Source organism: Ovis aries, chromosome 14 (assembly GCF_016772045.2).
Source record: "Ovis aries strain OAR_USU_Benz2616 breed Rambouillet chromosome 14, ARS-UI_Ramb_v3.0, whole genome shotgun sequence".
NCBI lineage: Eukaryota > Metazoa > Chordata > Mammalia > Artiodactyla > Bovidae > Ovis > Ovis aries.
Genome location: NC_056067.1, coordinates 14,940,081 through 14,959,863, shown reverse-complemented (window position 1 = coordinate 14,959,863; position 19,783 = coordinate 14,940,081). Strand labels below are relative to the sequence as shown.

Here is a 19,783-nt window from a genome sequence, read left to right as displayed (position 1 = left end):
ACTTGGAACATATCATGCCACTTCCTTCTGTTCTAAAAATTTCTATGGAGAAGTCAACAGAGAGTATTTGGGACTTCTCTTTTAAATAGCTAGTTGCTTTTCTCTCCTGCTTTAAAGATTCATTATCTTTAATTTTTTCCATTTTAATTTTAATATGTCTTGGTGTTGACCTCTTTGTGTTCATTTTGTTTGGGGCTGTCTGTACTTCCTGGATATAGATGTCTGTTTACTTTCCCAGATAGGAAGTTTTCAGCTGTAATTTCTTCAACTAAGTTCTCTGCCCCTTTCTTTCTATTTTCTTCTTCTGGGACCCTTATACTGTGAATGTTAGTATTTTGACATTGTCTCAGAGGTCTCATAAACTATCTTCATATTTTTTAATTCTTTTTTTTTCTGTTCAGCTTGGGTAGTTTCCACTACTCTTTCAGTTAGCTCATCTGTTCCTCTGTATTACCTAGTCCTTCTAGTGCATTTTTACTTCAGCTATTGTACTCTTTATCTCTGTTTAGTTCTTCTTTAAATTTTCTAAGTCTTTAACTTCTCACTGTGTTCATCTATGTGTCTTTTAGTTCATTAATCATTTTTATGATCACTACCTTGAACTCTTTCTTTATAAGGTAGATTTTTTTAATCTCCACTTCATTTAGTTCTTCCAAAATTTTGTCTTGTTCCTTCATTTCAAAAATATTCCTCTGTTGCCTCATCTGGCCTGGTTCTCTATGCTTACTTCTATGAATTAGGTAGTTCAGTTCCATTTCCTGACCTTGGAGAAGTAGCCTTAGTAGCAGACATCCTATAGGGCCCTAGAGCACTCTTCCCTCTAGCCAGCAGAGCTATACGCTCTAGGAGGGCCATCTATGTGGGCTGTGTGGGCCCTTCTGTTATAACGGGGCTGCCTGGTGTAAGTGTCCTGGTAGACAGGATCGGCCACTGACCTGGTTGGCTGCCAGGCCCTGCCTTCTGTGATGGCTTCTGGCCCATGAGTGGGAAAAACCAGGTTCCACCACAGCTGACTGTATAACTCAGTGTCTTGGGCCTGATTCTGGCCTACTGGTGTGTGGGGCCAGGTTTCAAGCTAGATGACTAAGCAACCTGTGATGTCCCAGGGCTGGTGCCAGTTCACTGATAGGCAGGGCTGTGTCCTGGAGCAACTGGCTGTAGGGGGCCAAGGGAATCTCGGTACTAGTGCCATCCCATTAGTGGGCAGGGCCAGGTGTCAGGGTGGCTGACTGTGGCACCTGGGGTCCAGGGATGGTACTAACTCACTAGTGAGGGGTGGGGATGTGGGGCTCGGTCTTGGGGTAACTGCTCGTGGGGTCCACTTGTGAATGAGGTTGGGTCCCAGGACTGCTGCTGGTCCATTGGTAGAAGGACTGGGTCCTGGGCTCATGAAGACCCACTGGAAGTTATGTAAGCCCCTGGAGATAATAGGCTAGAGGGAAGACTCCAAATTGCACTTGTTAGCACAGTGCTGTCATGGCAAAACAAATCCCCCCAAATGGTTGCTGCCAGCATCTGTGTCCCCAGCGTGAATCCCAGTAACCTCCTATCTCTGCAGGAGCCTCTCCAAGATGAGCAAGGAGGTCTGGCCTGGGCCTCTTCCAAATCACTGCGTCTGCCAGCACTCAGGGTAGGAGCTTTGGGGCATGTCCTTTCAGAGCAGTGTGTTCCCTACAGCCCTCCTGCTCTCCCACACACTCCCGCTGGCCCACAGTGTCAGAAGTCCTGGTGGCTTGTCTTCCTGGCGCAAGACCCGTGGGCAGGGGAGCCCAGCATGCAACTTGGACTCCTTACTCCGTGGGGACAGCCTTCGCATTGGTGATTATCTCATTTGTGGGTCACTTACCTGGGGGCTTACGTCTTGACTAGGCTGCATTTCTGTTCCTCCTACCCGTTTCACATTTCCTTCTTCGTATTTTTAGTTTGGAAAACCTTTTCTTCTAGTCTTCAGGTAGTTCTCATAGAGGGGGGTCTCCACAAATAGTGTACTTGTGGTGTGCCTGTGGGAGGAGGTGAGTACAGGCCCTTTCTACTCTGCCATCCTGGTGATGCCTCTGTCACGTCCTTTTCTAAAAGGTATTTTCCCCCATGTTCAAATTCTTTCAGTGAACATTTTTTGCTCTATTCTTATTCTCTGAAGAAAGGTGTCAAAACTGCCACTGTTTGGAGGGAGTTTTAATTTCTCACTCTCTTTCCTGGATTAAAAATATGTTCTCTAATGTCTGTATTGATTTGGCAAAAATCAGCCAAGATCTTCCTTATGGAGTCTCATAGTTTAATTTTAATAACAGAAATATTATAAACCAGAATGTTGAGAATAGAAGTTTCAACCAGGTGACCCATAGGCTAAATCTGGCATGAAGGTTTGTTTTGATAGGAACCACGTAATTTAAAAAAAAATTAATTTCTCATGAAAATTTGGAATTTCACATTGTCTTGAAAGAGTAGTTCTGTCAACATAAGACTCACATTTTTCTTCTTCTTCTTTTTTTTTTTTTTTTGGCCATGTGACATGTGCAATATTAGTTGCCCAACCAGGGATTGAACTCATGTCCCCTATAGTGGAAGTGTGGCATCTTAACCATTGGACCACCAAGGAAGTCCCAGGACTCTTATTTCTATCTGGTTACAGCTAGCTGGACCTGAAAAAGGGCTTCTTCATTTTGTTGATATTTAAGTCCTTCCCATTCCAGAATTCTTGCCTGGAGAATTCCATGGACAGAGGAGCCTGGTGGGCTATAGTCCATGGGGTCACAAAGAGTCAGACACGACTGAGTGACTAACTTCACTTTCACTTTTCAAGTCCTTCAGAATGCCACAATCCTCTTCTATCCAAATTGTAGGACCCTTCTTGGAAGAAAAGCTATGACCAAACTAGACAACATATTAAAACGCAGAGACATTACTTTGCCAACAGTGATCGGTCTAGCCAAAGCTGTGGTTTTTCTAGTAGTCATGTATGGATGTGAGACTTGTACTATAAAGAAATCTAGGCACTGAAGAATTGATGCTTTTGTACTGTAGTGTTGGAGAAGACTCTTGAGAGTCCCTTGGACTGCATGGAGATCCAACCAGTCCATCCTAAAGAAAATCAGTCCTGATATTCATTGGAAGGACTGATGCTGAAGCTGAAACTCCAATACTTTGGCCACCTGATGCAAAGAACTGACTCACTGGAAAAGACCCTGATGCTGGGAAAGATTGAAGGCAGGAGGAAAGGGGGACAACAGAGGATGAGATGGTTGGATGGCATCACTGACTTGATGGACATGAGTTTGAGCAAACTTCGGGAGTTGGTGATGGACGGGGAGGCCTGGCGTGCTGCAGTCCATGGGGTCGCAAAGAGTCGGACACAACTGAACGACTGAACTGAACAGTTTACCCCATTTGTGCCTCTCTGCAGCTGATTAAATTACCAAATCCTGACCTAGAATACCAAATGCCTTCTTGTCTAAATGATTTTCTTTGAAGTATCATAAAGAGTAAGAGAAAACAGTTAAACATATGAAGCAAAATGAACCCTGTACAAACCCTATACAATCAGGTTAAAATAATCAGTTTACACATTTTTAGAATAAAGTAATAAAGAAATTAGCAACTTATTATAAATGTACTAATTTAGGGATTTGATTTAGCTCATACCTGAATGGTCTAGCGGTTTTCCCTATTTTCTTCAATTGAGTCTGAATTTGGTAATAAGGAGTTCATGATCTGAGCCACAGTCAGCTCCTGGTCTTGTTTTTGTTGACTGTATAGAGCTTCTCCATCTTTGGCTGCAAAGAATATAATCAATCTAATTTCGGTGTCACCATCACATGGTGATATCCATGTGTAGAGTCTTCTCTTGTGTTGTTGGATATACAGTGGAAGTGAGAAATAGATTTAAGGGTCTAGATCTGATAGATAGAGTGCCTGATGAACTATGGACTGAGGTTCGTGACATTGTACAGGAGACAGGGATCAAGACCATCCCCATGGAAAAGAAATGCAAAGAAGCAAAATGGCTGTCTGGGGAGGCCTTACAAATAGCTGTGAAAAGAAGAGAGGCGAAAGCAAAGGAGAAAAAGAAAGATATAACCATCTGAATGCAGAGTTCCAAAGAATAGCAAGAAGAGATAAGAAAGCCTTCTTCAGCGATCAATGCAAAGAAATAGAGGAAAACAACAGAATGGGAAAGACTAGAGATCTCTTCAAGAAAATTAGAGATACCAAGGGAACATTTCATGCAAAGATGGGCTCGATAAAGGACAGAAATGGTATGGACCTAACAGAAGCAGAAGATATTAAGAAGAGGTGGCAAGAATACATGGAAGAACTGTACAAAAAAGATCTTCACGACCCAGATAATCATGATGATGTGATCACTAATCTAGAGCCAGACATCCTGGAATGTGAAGTCAAGTGGGCCTTGGAAAGCATCACTACGAACAAAGCTAGAGGAGGTGATGGAATTCCAGTTGAGCTGTTTCAAATCCTGAAAGATGATGCTGTGAAAGTGCTGCACTCAATATGCCAGCAAATTGGGAAAACTCAGCAGTAGCCACAGGACTGGAAAAGTTCAGTTTTCATTCCAGTTCCAAAGAAAGGCAATGCAAAAGAATGCTCAAACTACCGCACAATTGCACTCATCTCACATGCTAGTAAAGTAATGCTCAAACTTCTCCAAGCCAGGCTTCAGCAATATGTGAACTGTGAACTCCCTGATGTTCAAGCTGGTTTTAGAAAAGGCAGAGGAACCAGAGATCAAATTGCCGACATCTGCTGGATCATGGAAAAAGCGAGAGTTCCAGAGAAACATCTCTTTCTGCTTTATTGACTATGCCAAAGCCTTTGACTGTGTGGATCACAATAAACTGTGGAAAATTCTGAAAGAGATGGGAATACCAGACCACCTAACCTGCCTCTTGAGAAACCTGTATGCAGGTCTGGAAGCAACAGTTAGAACTGGACATGGAACAACAGACTGGTTCCAAATAGGAAAAGGAGTACATCAAGGCTGTATATTGTCACCCTGCTTATTTAACTTATATGCAGAGTACATCATGAGAAATGCTGGGCTGGAAGAAACACAAGCTGGAATCAAGATTGCCAGGAGAAATATCAATAACCTCAGATAGGCAGATGACACCACCCTTATGCCAGAAAGTGAAGAGGAGCTAAAAAGCCTCTTGATAAAGTAAAAGAGGAGAGTGAAAAAGTTGGCTTAAAGCTCAACATTCAGAAAACAAAGATCATGGCATCCGGTCCCATCACTTCACGGGAAATAGATTTGGAAACAGTGGAAACAGTGTCAGACTTTATTATTTTGGGCTCCAAAACCACTGCAGATGGTGACTGCAGCCATGAAATTAAAAGACGCTTACTCCTTGGAAGAAAAGTTATGACCAACCTAGATAATATATTCAAAAGCAGAGACATTACTTTGCCGGCTAAGGTCCATCTAGTCAAGGCTATGGTTTTTCCTGTGGTCATGTATGGATGTGAGAGTTGGACTGTGAAGAAGGCTGAGGGCCGAAGAATTGATGCTTTTGGACTGCGGTGTTGGAGAAGACTCTTGAGAGTCCCTTGGACTGCAAGGAGATCCAACCAGTCCATTCTGAAGGAGATCAACCCTGGGATTTCTTTGGAAGGAATGATGCTAAAGCTGAAGCTCCAGTACTTTGGCCACCTCACGCAAAGAGTTGACACATTGGAAAAGACCCTGATGCTGGGAGGGATTGGGGGCAGGAGGAGAAGGGGACGACAGAGGATGAGATGGCTGGATGGCACCACAGACTCGATGGACGTGAGTCTGAGTGAACTCCGGGAGATGGTGATGGACAGGGAGGCCTGGCATGCTGTGATTCATGGGGTCACAAGGAGTCAGACACAACTGAGCGACTGAACTGAACTGAACTGAATTTGGGGATAGTACTATTGAACCTGCCAACCAATGTTTGGGGTTCTTGGTACTCAAGGCAAGAAACAAAGTCAGTTCCCTGGATCCACCTTTGCACTTGCTGTGGGATTCAATGCAGTCCTAAGACTCTAAATTACATGCTGAGTGTTTTTCTAAATTTGAAGTATAATTGTGACTGGAAAACATCAGTTCACAGATGATGAAGTAAGACAAATGGTGTTGAAAAAGGGAAAGAGATGAATGAATTTTCTGCAGCCTTTGCCATAGTGGCAGTACACTTAGGGACAAAGCTGCTCGGGGAGGAGCAGCACAAACCAGGCGGAGATGCATGCTGCCAGCCCTAGTGTCTCAGACTATGCTGGACATTGGCTTTTTAAAGTCTATGTCATGAACAAAACTTTACATATTTTCACTTCTTTCCTGAAGGTTTAATCTTTGTTAATATTATGGGCTTCCCCAATGGATCTGCAGTAAAGAATCCGCCTGCAGTGCAGGAGACACAGGAGACACGGGTTCGATTCCTGGAGAAGGAAATGGCAACCCACTCCAATATTCTTGCAGAAAAAATCCTGTGGACAGAGGAGCCTGGTGGACTACAGTCCAAAAGGTTGCAAAGAGTCAGACACGACTGAGCACACACAGGCACACACACATACGTGATATAACTATATAGTAAACCCAAATGGAAAAAAGAAAGAAACTGAGTTTTTCAGCCCAATAGAATGTATATACTGCTTCTTGTTTAGTGCAATGAAATTAATTTTGTCTTAAGCATTTCTAAATAATTCTGCCACATCTTAGAGCCCTGAATCAGGAGTCATATACACTATGTATTGGATTTCTCTCTAAAGCAGGAGTTGGTAGAGATATATTTAGAAAGACTTGAAAGAAGGAAACCACAAAGCCTAGTTGTCCCAAAGTTAGATAGGACCAATAATGAGCTGGGGAGACATAGGTGGTTGTGCTGCCCACACCCAAAATTGTTCATCTCCTGGGACCGAGACTTGATCCAGCTCACTTTCTGGGCCTTCTCAGATATTTGCTTAGGGCATTACCCTCCAGGAACAGACAAAGAACAGATTTTACTGTCCTTTGGTTCAGGTTTGCCAAATACTCTGCCCCTTTTAACCCTATGAATTCAGATACAAAGAGGAAGACCGAATTTTAACAAATAGAATCCTCTGGAAAGTTAAATGCTGACCTGGTAGAGCACTTCTAATGGATTTTCCTTTATACGATGTAATAGGAGGCGGCTGATATACTGGGGCTGGAAGGGAGGGGGCCAGATGTAGACAGGGGGAGGGCCAGCTGAGTAATATCCCAGAACAGAAACCTAAAAGAAATGCTAAGAGATTTTACCAGCAGAATAATGACCCCTTTTACCTCTTGGCTCTTTTTCCCCTCCCCATCTACATCTATCCCAGAATAAAACAAAAGACACCCTGATTGAAGACTGGTAGCTTGTTGGGGAGAAAAGAGAAATGGAGAGAAACCAATGAAGGTTCAGACACAGTGAAAACCGAGTGAATGGGGCTGAATGCTGTCCGATGAACAATGCGGAAAGAAACTTGCTAAAACCTCAGAGTCTGAGAACAAACCCATTGCATCCCCTTATGTGGAGAAAGTTGCAAAGCCCTAGAGAGGAAATGACTGCAAAGGAGTCTAGGCATATGTGGCTTCAGGGGAGCACAATTCCTGCCCAAAGCCCAAGCACAACGAAAGCAGCAGCAATGATGCCATTCTCTACAGGGTGAACTTGGCTACATGACCTGAAGGGACCAGCAGATGGGGGGGAAGCATGGTTTCATGGACACTTAGTAGGCAACAAAGAGGGCACCCCAACTTTGTGGTATGACAAAAGCCCCTAGAGCTTAGACAGAACCACAGGAAAAGGAGGAACTCCATCTTTCCACAACCTTGGTCAAACAGAGGTCTTAGATAGAGATTGAGTTATAGAGCAATAGAAAAAGTTCTATTTCTTGCCCACTGCAAGGTGTAAACTGCTCTTGTCTTGGCCAAAAATGATAGCACTGTGAAGCTGAAATCATGAAACATTTGTAGCAGCACACAACCATGGTCAACGTATCTGAACTGAATAATATGTGGTGTTGCATTGCTTATTGGGAATGAGTGATTTATTTTATGAGCCAAATTTTAAATCCTCTGAATTTTATATGCCTCCAAAGGGGTGATCTGGTATGGAAAAACAAAAAGGAGTGAATAACTAATGAATGAAAAAGACTATAGAAAAAGTAGAAACTGTTTTATTGAATTTTTTTCTAACATGAATTGCTTTGACCAGATAAGGTAAATTAGTAAACCAATCTGTTCCTAGGTACAATTTTTATTAAAATTTGGTGGAAAAAGAAAACTGCATTCTGCATTCTATGCAACTATTTGTGAATAAAATGTATATGTGCTTACATGTACATAGAAAATGCCTGAGATTATGCAAAAGAGGGTGTTATTAACAGAAATAGCCTTCTAAGGAAAAAGGCTGAGAGTCTGGAGCAAAGGAAAAATAATATTTTATTCATGAATATATCATTTTAATTTAATTTTAAAGTAACCTTTTCCCCTTCCCTTTCTTTTTGTTTTTTTGTTTTTTTGGTTGTGCTGGGTCTTCAATGTGGCATGTGGGCTTTCTCTACTTGACACATGTGGGCTTAGTATTTATGGCACATGGGCTTAATTGCTTTGCAGCATATGGGATATTCCTGGACCAGGAGGTTGAACCCATGGTCCCTGCATTGGCAGGTAGATTCTTAACCACTGGATCCCCAGGGAAGTCCCCCAGAAGAGTTTAAAATTAATTAATATGGGAATATAACATATTTAGAAAAATCTATTCACTTACTAAATGTGTATTTAGTGTCTACACTATACCAGGTACTTTGCTAGGAAATAGAAATATAAAAACAAAAGTCACAAACCTTACCCATTAAGAGCCTAAACTCTATGGGGTTTAACATTCAAGTTAAACATACTCTAGTGTGGTAAATGCTGAGCAGATGCACAAGTCAAGAAATTGGTGGGGCATGCTATTTTACACTACCTATTTTTGTGGAGCATTATATTTTTGCTTTACACATGTGAATAATGTTTCAGTGTAACATACTGTGGTCAAAGACACAGCTCAGCACCAACTGTAAGCATTTGCCCATGTTTCTCACCCTTCCCTTTTTTTCACACCTCACAACAGATCCGTAAGCTATTACTTTCTTTGTTGTCTTCAAAAGTCAACCTAGAATTCAGCCACCGATAAATATCTGGTATCAAAAACACCCTGGACATCTCTTGCCTCAGTTCAGTTCAGTCGTTCAGTTGTGTCTGACTCTTTGCAATCCCATGGACTGCAGCATGCGAGGCTTCCCTCTCCAATATCAACTCCCAGAGCTTGCTCAGACTCATATCCATCAAGTCTGTGATGCCACCCAACCACCTCATTCACTGTCGTCTCCTTCTTCTGTCTTCAATCTTTCCCAGCATCAGAGTCTTTTCTAAGGAGTCAGTTCTTTGCATCAGGTGGCCAAAGTATTGGAGTTTCATCTTAAGCATCAGTCCTTCCAATGAATATTCAGGACTGACTGCCTTGAGGATTGACTGGTTTGATCTCCTTGCAGTCCAAGGGACTCTCAAGAGTCTTCTCCAACACAATTCAAAAGGATCAATTCTTTGGTGCTCAGCTTTCTTTATAGTCCAACTCTTACATCCATACATGCTGCTGCTGCTGCTAAGTCGCATCAGTCGTGTCCGACTCTGTGCGACCCCATAGACAGCAGCCCCTCCATCCATGGGATTATCCAGGCAAGAATACTGGAGTGGGTTGCCATTGCCCTCTCCATCCATACATGACTACTAGAAAAACCATAGCTTTGACTAGATAGACCTTTGTTGGCAAAGCAATGTCTCTGCTTTTTAATATTCTGTCTAGGTTGTCATAGCTTTTCTTCCAAGAAGCAAGCATCTTTTAATTTCATGGCTGCAGTCACCATCTGCAGTGACTTTGGAACCCCCAAAAATAAAGTCTCTCACTGTTTCCATTGTTTCTCCATCTATTTGCCATGAAGTGATGGGACTAGATGCCATGATCTTTTGATTGCTGAGTTTTAAGCCAACTTTTTCAGTCTCCTCTTTCACTTTCATCAAGAGGCTTTTTACTTCCTCTTCACTTTCTGTCATAAGGGTGGTGTCATCTGCATATCTGAGGTAACTGATATTTCTCCCAGCAATCTTGATTCCAGCTTGGGCTTCACCCAGCCCAGCATTTCACATGATGTACTCTGCATAGAAGTTAAATAAACAGGGTGAAAATATACAGCCTTGACATACTCTTTTCCCAATTTGGAACCAGTCTTTTTTTCCATGTCCATTCTAACTGTTGCTTTTTGACCTGCATACAGATTTTTCAGGAGGCAGCTAAGGTGGTCTGGTATTCCCATCTCTTTCAGAATTTTCCACAGTTTATTGTGATCCACACAGTCAAAGGCTTTGGGATAGTCCATAAAGCAGAAAAATATGTTTTTCTGGAACTCTCTTGCTTTTTCTATGATCCAACATATGCTGGCAATTTGATCTCTGATTCCTCTGCCTTTTCTAAATCCAGCTTGAACGTCTGGAAGTTCATGGTTCACATACTGTTGAAGACTGGCTTGGAGAATATGAGCATTACTTTGCTAGTGTGTGAGATGAGTGCAATTGTGCAGAGTTGGAACATTCTTTGGCATTCCCTTTCTTTGGGATTGTAATGAAAACTGACCTTTTCTAGTCCTGTGGCCACTGCTGAGCTTTCCAGATTTGCTGGCATATTGAATACAGCACTTTCACAGCATCATCATTTAGGATTTGAAATAGCTCAGCTAGAATCCCATCACCTCCACTAGCTCTTTTGGTAGTGATGCTTCCTAAGACCCTCTTGACTTCTCATTCCAGGATGTTTGGCTCTAGGAGGGTGATGACACCATCATGGTTATCTGGGTCATGAAGATTTCTTTTTATAGTTCTTCTTTGTATTCTTGCCACCTCTTCTTATTATCTCCTGCTTCTGTTAGGTCCATACCATTTCTGTCCTTTATTGTGCCCATCTTTGCTTGAAAAGTTCCCTTGGTATCTCCAATTTTCTTGAAGAGATCTCCAGTCTTTCTCATTCTATTGTTTTTCTCTATTGCTTTGCAATGATCACTGAGGAAACCTTTCTTATCTTGCCTGGATTGTTGTAATAACCTCTTAACTTCTGCCCTTATTGCTCTTCAATCCATTCGCAATGCAGTAGAGTACCCTTTGAAAATGTCCATCCCAGCACCTTGCTTCCCTGCTCAAAATCTTTCAATGTCTTCCCATCTAATGCTATGTAAAGGTCAAAGTCTACGCAATGAACATAAGGCTCTGTATGTCCTGTCTTGCTTTAGCTTTCTAACTTTGGCAGACTCCTTGGCACACTCCTGTCACAGGATTTGTACACGTGCTGTTCCTTCTGCTTGAATTGGAATGTTCTTTCCCCAGATATCTGGCAGATCCTTCCTTCTTCATTTATATCTGGGCTTTACTTAAATGTCACCATCTTAGGGAGGTCTTCTCCGGACACCATATCTACAATCTCAATACTATATCCTTCTCCCAACATTTCTTTTTCTCTTTCACTGCTTCTTCTTCTCTGAAGCACTGGTCTCTATCAAACTTAATATATATTTTACTTACTTGTTTACAACTAGAATATAAGTTCCAAGAGGACAGAAATTGAATCTGGGTGTTGTTCACTGACTTTTTTCCCCCAAGTGCCTAGAACAGTGTCTATATAAATATTTCACTTAGGTATTTGTGAAATGAACAAATGGGTGAATACGTGAATATTTTATACAAGGAATTCATTGTTATTCATTATCCATTCCACAGATAATTGACTGCTTTCTTTTGAAAAATATTCTCTCATTGACCAAACTTTACTCAGATGCCCCTGAACTTTTTTTCAACTCAACCTGACTTTCAGACTTCTGTGTTCATCTACTACATTGTCCAATTTAAACAAGAATCCCGATAAATCAGTTTAGCCAGAATCTCCCATCCTGCATATCTCATCACCCTCTATATCTTAACAGCTTCCTCAACCACTAGAATCTCTCAGATGATGTTTTATCACCCTAGGCTGCCTTTACCAAGAAGCCCGTTAGGTCAGTTTAGCAGCATCTCCCGTTACCTCTGATGTTGTTTCCTAGTAATTTTCTACCCACTGATCCCCACTTTGCTCCTTGACTATAAATTCTCACCTGTCCATGCTATGTTAAGAGTTGCTATGTTGCTATGCTTCCTCTCTCACTGCAAATTCTACCCAGTGGTACTATACCAATTACTACATTGCTCTCCCCTCCCTTCCCCCCTGTAAAGTTTTCCTTATGGCTAATTGTCATTTTAATACTTTACCACCATGTACAAAGTACTTTTTAAAGTAGAGGAAGTAAAACAAGCATGAGAGATATAATTTTTGCTCCCATGAAACTTATAGAAAAGTAGGAAGGGATCTTTAAATTACTTTCACCCTCAGAAAACTTACTGCACAACAGGACATGAGAACCATGACTTTGGTCTTTGCACAATCTACAGATGGCATTTCCTTTAGCCTAATAGAGCATCCTGGAACCTACAATTACAGTATTTATACAATTATAGTTATAGTATGCATCTCCCATCTCCAAAGAGCAATTGAAATCTTTTTATTAGTGATAAACCACATTCACATCTCAATGTTCCTCCAACTGTGGAATCCAACTGCTGGAAAACACAGCAATGTTGAAGCTATCTTCATGATGATTTCCTTGAGGAAAGAGGCCATGCCTATTCTATGGTACCTGCTAGGAGTACTCAATAAATGTTAGAATGTTAGTTGCTGTTACTGAGGACCACCTTAGCAAAGGAGAACAGCCACAGCTTGTGGACTTTTCAAAGTTGTGGAGCAATTTTTAGAGGACTAACAACTTTTAAAACTTAATTAATCCTGCTCAGAAAAGAGATGAAAGAACACTTACAAGAAATTCTTGCAGGAGTTGAGGTGGGTCACTTCACTTAAGGTTACCATTGGCTTTTTAGAGAATGAGAGCTATTCATTCATAAACCTTATTAGTCTGCCAGCCCCCTAATCTGGCTGGAAAAAAAATTAAATAGATTTGCTGAAAGAAAATTTCAGAATGGAATCTTCTTTCCAAGGAGACACAGACTTGAACAATAATCATTTCAGTGAGCTTTATTGCTCATGGAGATCCCCCTAAAGAGTACTCTATTGTGGTTTCTTTTAGAGCAGAAAGAGGGCTTCCATCGTCAAGGCCAACAATCCTCTGGATTTCCTCTATGTATTTTTCCAGTTGGACCTGAGTAGTTTGTTTCTTTAGAAGAATAAATCTGCTAGCCAAGTTCACAGCTAAACCACAGCTAAAGAAATGTCTCCATTATGTTGACCTAGAATTCTAGGATATTTGAAAACAATACCTTCTGTTCCCAAGAAAATTGGAATTTTTCTTTTGATTAATTTCCTTTAAAAATTAAGCTATCAAAAATAAACTCAAAACTTTTTTCACCCTTGTAGAATACTGCTGAAGAATTTGATCCTATTTCCTGAAATTGGTAAATAAAGAATAACTTCTAAGGCATTTTCATCTCTGGGATAGATACATATCTTAGTTATCAGATAACAGGTCAATCATTCATCAAAAAGAGCTAATTAAATAAATCATGGTACGCTCTCACAAGGTATGTTGCTACAAAAAAGAATGAAGAGTCTGGTTCAAGATGATGGCGTAGAAGGACGCGTGCTCATCTCCGCCTGTGAGAGCACCAGAGTTGCAACTAGCTCTTGAACAACCATCGGCAGGTGGACACCGGAACCCACCAAGAAAAGATACCCCACATCCAAAGTCAAAGGAGAAGCTGCAGTGAGGAGGCAGGAGGAGCACAGTATCGATAAAATCAAATCCCATCCCCGCCAGGTGGGTGAGCCACAGACTGGAGAATAATAATACCAAAGAAGTTCTCACACTGTTGTGAAGGTTCTGAACCCCTTGTCAGGCTTCCCAGCCTGGGGATCGGACAAAGGGACTGGGAATCCCCAGGGAATCTGGCCTGGAGGGCCAGTGGGATTTGATTATAGGCCTTCCAGAGGACTGAGGGAAACAGAGAGCTCAGTCTTAGAGGGCATAAGCAAAATTTTGCGTGCTCCTAGACCCAGAGGAGAGGAGCAGTGACCACAGGAGGCTGCGCCAAAGCTCCCTGCTTGTGTTGTAGGGCCTGGGTTGGCAGGGGCTCACCATAGGGATGGGGGCACTGGCAGGTCTCTCTTGGTATAAATCCTCTTGGAGTTCACCATTAACCCTACCACACAGCCCTAGGCCCCAGCGCTGGGTCATCTCAGGCCAAACAACTACCAGGGAGGGAGTGCAACCCCATCTATCACCAGATAATTGGATTAAAGCTTTACTGAGCAAGGCCCTGCCTACCAGAGCAAGATCCAGTTTTTCCTACCATCAGTCTCTCCCATCAGAATGGTGGAAATCACTGCCAGAGAACAGAATATAGAAAAAAGAATGAAAAGAAATGAAGACAGCCTAAGAGACCTCTGGGACAACATCAAATGCACAAACATTCGCATTAGAGGGGTCCCAGAAGAAGAGAAAGAGAAAGGTCCTGAGAAATATTTTTGTTTTCTAGGAAAATATCTGAAGAGATAATAGCTGAAAACTTCCTGAATATGGGAAAGGAAATAGTCAATGAAGTCCAGGAACCACAGAGTCCCAGGAAGGATAAACCCAAGGAAGAACACACTGAGACATACAGTAATCAAACTGACAAAAATTAAAGACAGAGATAAAATATTAAAAGCAACAAGGGAAAAATGACAAATAACATACAAGGGAACTCCCATTAGGCTACCAACTGATTTCTCAATAGAAACTCTACAAGCCAGAAGGGAATGGCATGATATATTTAAAGTGATGAAAGGGAAGAACCTAAATCAAGAATACTCTACCCAGCAAGACTCTCCTCCTTCAGATATGTTGGAGAAATCAAAATCTTTCCAGACAAGCAAAAGTTAAGAGAATTCAGCACCACCAAACCAGCTTTATAACAAATGCTAAAGGAACTTCACTAGGAAGGAAACACAAGGAAAGGAAAAGCCCTACAGAAAATAAACCCAAAACAATTAAGAAAACAGTAATAGGATCATACATATTGATGGTGGTGGTGGTTTAGTCGCTAAGTCATGTCCAACTCTGCGAATCCATGGACTGTAGCCCAACAGGCTGCTCTGTCCATGGGATTTTCCAGGCAAGAATACTGCAGTGGATGGCCATTACCTTCTCCGGGGCATCTTCCCGACTCAGGAATCGAACCCAGGTCTCCTGCATTGCAGGCAGATTCTTCACCAACTGAGCTATGAAGGAAGCCCATACATATTGATAACTACCTTAAATGTGAATAGATTAAATGCACCAACTGAAAAAGACATAGACTGGCTGGGTGGATGAAGCGCATGTATGCACTTCCACTTACCACATCACTCTGCTTGACACCCCCTGCCAAATAGTATGTAATTATTTTATATTGTTAAGTTAAACATGTTCCCATTATGGCTTGCAATTGTAATTATCTTTTATTTTTTGTCTAGCTATTGATTGTGAAAACAGATAAACATCTTTTACTATTGTGAAAAAAAAAAGAATGAGGAAAATCTCTCTGTACTGATGTGGAAGGATTTTAAGGATTTTAGTTCAAATACAGTGCAGAGCAGAACATATATTAATAGTATTCTACTTTTATATTAAAAAGAAGTGGAGATAAGAATATAAATTTAAATTGTTTGACTTGTATAAAGAAATGATGGAAAGACAAGAAATACAGGCAATTGGTATGAGGTAAACAGGGGTGAAGAGGACAGGGATGGAAGCAAGATTTCTCTTTGTATAATTTTGAATGACATAAATATATTAATTAAAATAAATTTTAAAATAACTTTACTGTAAGCAACACGTCTGCTGCTGCTGCTAAGTCACTTCAGTCATGTCCGACTCTGTGCGACCCCATAAACGGCAGCCCACCAGGCTCCCCCATCCCTGGGATTCTCCAGGCAAGAACACTGGAGTGGGTGGCCATTTCCTTCTCCAATGCATGAAAGTGAAAAGTGAAAGTGAAGTCGCTCAGTCATGTCTGACTCTAGTGACCCCATGGACTGCAGTCCACCGGGCTCCTCCATCCATGGGATTTTCCAGGCAAAAGTACTGGAGTAGGGTGCCATTGCCTTCTCCAAAGCAAGATGTCTACATTCATAAATTCATAGGTATAAGAAACATTCAAGTTGAGATAGATGAAACTGAAGAATAGGTGATTTGAACATCATTTAATGAAATGATTAAATGATTATAATCATTTAAGTAGGCTGAATCAAGTTCTTTTTCTTTCTTTCTTTTTCCTTTAAGAAACTGATAAATCCTTCAGACCCAGATATTTAGAGAGAAAGTGTTAGGACTCTTGATTATGCTAGAATTGGAAAAACAGCCAACATCTTTTGATATAATTAAAGTTCTGTAATAAACCATCCTGGAAAACCATTTTCCATTCTGGAAAAACCAAAGCTATGGTTTTTCTAGTAGTCATGTATGGATGTGAGAGCTGGACCATAAAGAAGATTGAGTGCTAAAGAATTGATGTTTTTGAATTGTGGTATTGGAGAAGACTCTTGAGAGTCCCTGCAAGGATATCCAACCAGTCCATCCTAAAGGAAATTAGTCCTGAATATTCATTGGAAGGACTGATGCTGAAGCTGAAACTCCAACACTTTGGCTACCTGATGCGAAGAGCTGACTCATTAGAAAAGACCCTGATGCTGGGAAAGATTGAAGGCAGGAGGAGAAGGGGATGACAGAGGATGAGGTGGTTGGATGGCATCACCAACTCGATGGACATGAGTTTGAACAAACTCCGGGAGATGGTGAAGGACAGGGAAGCCTGGTGTGCTGCAGTCCAAGGGATTACAAAGAGTTGGACATGACTGAGCAACTGAACAATAACAACAATAAACCATTCAAGAATTTTTATAGCCAGATCACACCAGATTTGAGCTGGAAAAAATTTGAAGTAGTAAAAATTTAAATTCCTGTCCATTGGGTCTAAAATAATTAAGTCTGAAATTCTTCCTCTCTGCCCTCTGGAATTCACTGCCCATCAAAATTCCCATAGCGTCAACTCCTATGAACTTTGCCTTCTTATTCAGATTGAAAGTGCAGCCCTCTTAAACTGTGGCTGGACTGGTTGGATCTCCTTTCCTCCTTTCCCCTGGGCCTAGAAGGTGACTTCAACCACTCCCCAGACTTTGAAAGCCACCTAGGATAACTGCTGCAAAATTTCTATCCCAGCTTTGACCTCTTCCTTGAGCTCTAAGTGATTAATTAGATTTGGTTCCTTAGTCTACATTTCTAGTTAGATACTGAAATTTCAAATTTAACTCTGCCAAAATATTTAATAGTCTTGATTCATACAACCACCAAATCTGCTCCTTCCTTAGCCTTTTTCATCTCTGTAAATGATTTTACTACCACTTTAGTGCCTCAAATAAAAACATGAAATAATTTCAATTTTTCTCATCTTTCAAACATCTATTAATATATCAAATCCATCCCCCTATAGGACCAGGACCCCATAACCCATTGATAGTACTACATTCTGACATCCACCATGAAACATTATCATCTCTCCACTGTACACTTTAAAAGTCCTTGTTCCACTCTCATAATGGTCTCCACTTTGCTAAATCCAGTCCTGGTGTGGTTGAAAGATTGTTGGGTTCAGAGTATCAGAGGGAGTGGAAAGATAAGTGGTAATCAGTGAATGAGATTAATGAGAGTTTGGCAATGACAAAGTTATAAAACCACCAGAGTAAGTAGCTCCATGGCAATGGAGGACAAGACCACTGAATGTGAGTTCAAGGAAGTGGCCAGGGTGTTAGAAGGATCATTTACACATGTTTCAGGCTAAAAATTAAGACAGAAGTGAAGCTGGAGAGTAAACCAGGAGCTACAAGAGAAATAAGAGGAGTAACAAGGGTCAGTAAACTGACAATGCGATATCAGGTAGTAAATGATGTTATCTGGTGACTAAAAACTAAAGGCTTTATGTTTTCAGGAATGCGGGAGGGAGAAACACCTGGAAATAGCAATGAGATTCATCCATATTACCTGCAGGCTTTATTTCTAAAATGCTGGGAAAGATTGAAGGAGGGAGGAGAAGGGGATGACAGAGGATGAGATGGTTGGATGGCATAACCGACTCAACAGACATGAGTTTGAGTAAACTCTGGGAGTTGGTGATGGACAGAGAGGCCTGGCGTGCTGCAGTGCACGGGGTCACAAAGAGTCGGGCACGACTGAGCGACTGAACTGAACTGATACCGAATTCATTCACGCCTCTCCATTTTTACTGTTGGCATCCTAGTCCATACTGCCTGAATTCCTGCAATTGAGCTTCCTAATTCCATACTTAACAGGGAAGCCCTGATCCTTGTTTACCAACATTTTATACTGTGTGTCTTTGATACTGTGATTTGTTTTAACCTGATGAAATGTATTGAGAAAAAAGGTATCTGATAAGAAAATTAAGCTTTCAGATTGTGACTACCTTAATGACTAAGTCAGAATTGAATGAACTTTCTGGATTCTGTTCATTTACATTGTTTAATCAGAAGAAATTCTTAGCAACAATTTCTTCTGATTAAACAATGTTAAGACCTTTAAGCACTATGTCTAGGAAGAAGATTTGACACTTCAATGTCACTATAGATTTTGGGTGATTTTCTTAATTTATATTATCAATTGTTTAATAACAAATTATTCTAACACTTAAGGTATGGAAATTTTATTTAAAAACAAAACCCACACTTTTAGAATATTTTAAAGGCTATTGCCAAGCCCTTTGCCAATTTTTCTGCCCTCCTGCTGTGTATTAGCCAATCATTCCATGTCCTTTTCCCATCTCAGCAGTGAAGTGAAAGTGAAAGTCTCTCAGTCTTGTCTGACTCTTTGCGACCCCATGGACTATACAGCCCATGGAATTCTCCAGGTCAGAATACTGGAGCGGGTAGCCTTTCCCTTCTCCAGGGGATCTTCCCAACCCAGGGATCAAACCCTGCTCTCCCGCATTGCAGGCAGACTCTTTACCAGCTGAGCCACAAGGGAAGCCCAGAATATTTTAAGATTATATGCCAGAACAAAAGCATGTGTTCTTCAGGAGTAAATTGACAAAATGAAAATATTAACAATATTCTAGAAATGTATCCTATGAAAGCAACTAAGAATATGCACAAAAATTAGACTATAAGGCAGTTCATAGAAGCATTGTTTACAATGTTAAAAAAAACATTGTAATGTAAAAAAACATTTACTATGTTAAAAAAAAAACTATAGCAATCTAAGTATTCAAAAATAGAATCAATCTAAGTATTCAAAAATAGACTATTTAAAAAAATATAATGCCTTCCTCTATTTCTGATCAGTTTAGTCAGGACCTCTGGGACACTGGAATTTTTAAAAAGTTCCTCCAGGGGTTCTAATGTGTAGTTACTGAGTAAACTATCATAGGTGAGATTACCAAGTCTTAAGTTATATACCATCAATGTGTTGAGGGAGTCCTCAATTTACATCTAAACTGCAGCCCTTCCAACTCCATTCTTATAAACCCACTGCTTACTCAACATTGCTTCTTGAATGACTAATAAGCATCTCTAATTTAACATGAACTCTTATTTTTACCATTTCCACCCCAGATTTAACTCTATCAGTTCCAAATTCAAAATATATTCAGAATCTAACCATTCCTCAACAACTTCCATGTCTTCAACCTGGGCCCAAGTCA

General features: G+C 40.9%; 1 long non-coding RNA gene across 3 annotated transcripts in view; it reads right to left on the bottom strand.

Annotated features, from left to right (window-relative positions):
• The window catches only part of LOC132657733 (uncharacterized), a 41,876-nt gene that overhangs the window by 16,190 nt on the left and 5,903 nt on the right, over window positions 1-19,783 (bottom strand). Inside the window, exon 2 of one of the 3 annotated variants that reach the window (XR_009596282.1) lies at window positions 3,643-3,773. The exons of the other annotated variants lie outside the window; for them this stretch is intronic. This is a non-coding gene — a long non-coding RNA (uncharacterized LOC132657733). The remainder of the gene's footprint in view (window positions 1-3,642; window positions 3,774-19,783) is intronic. 3 annotated transcript variants of the gene reach the window in all.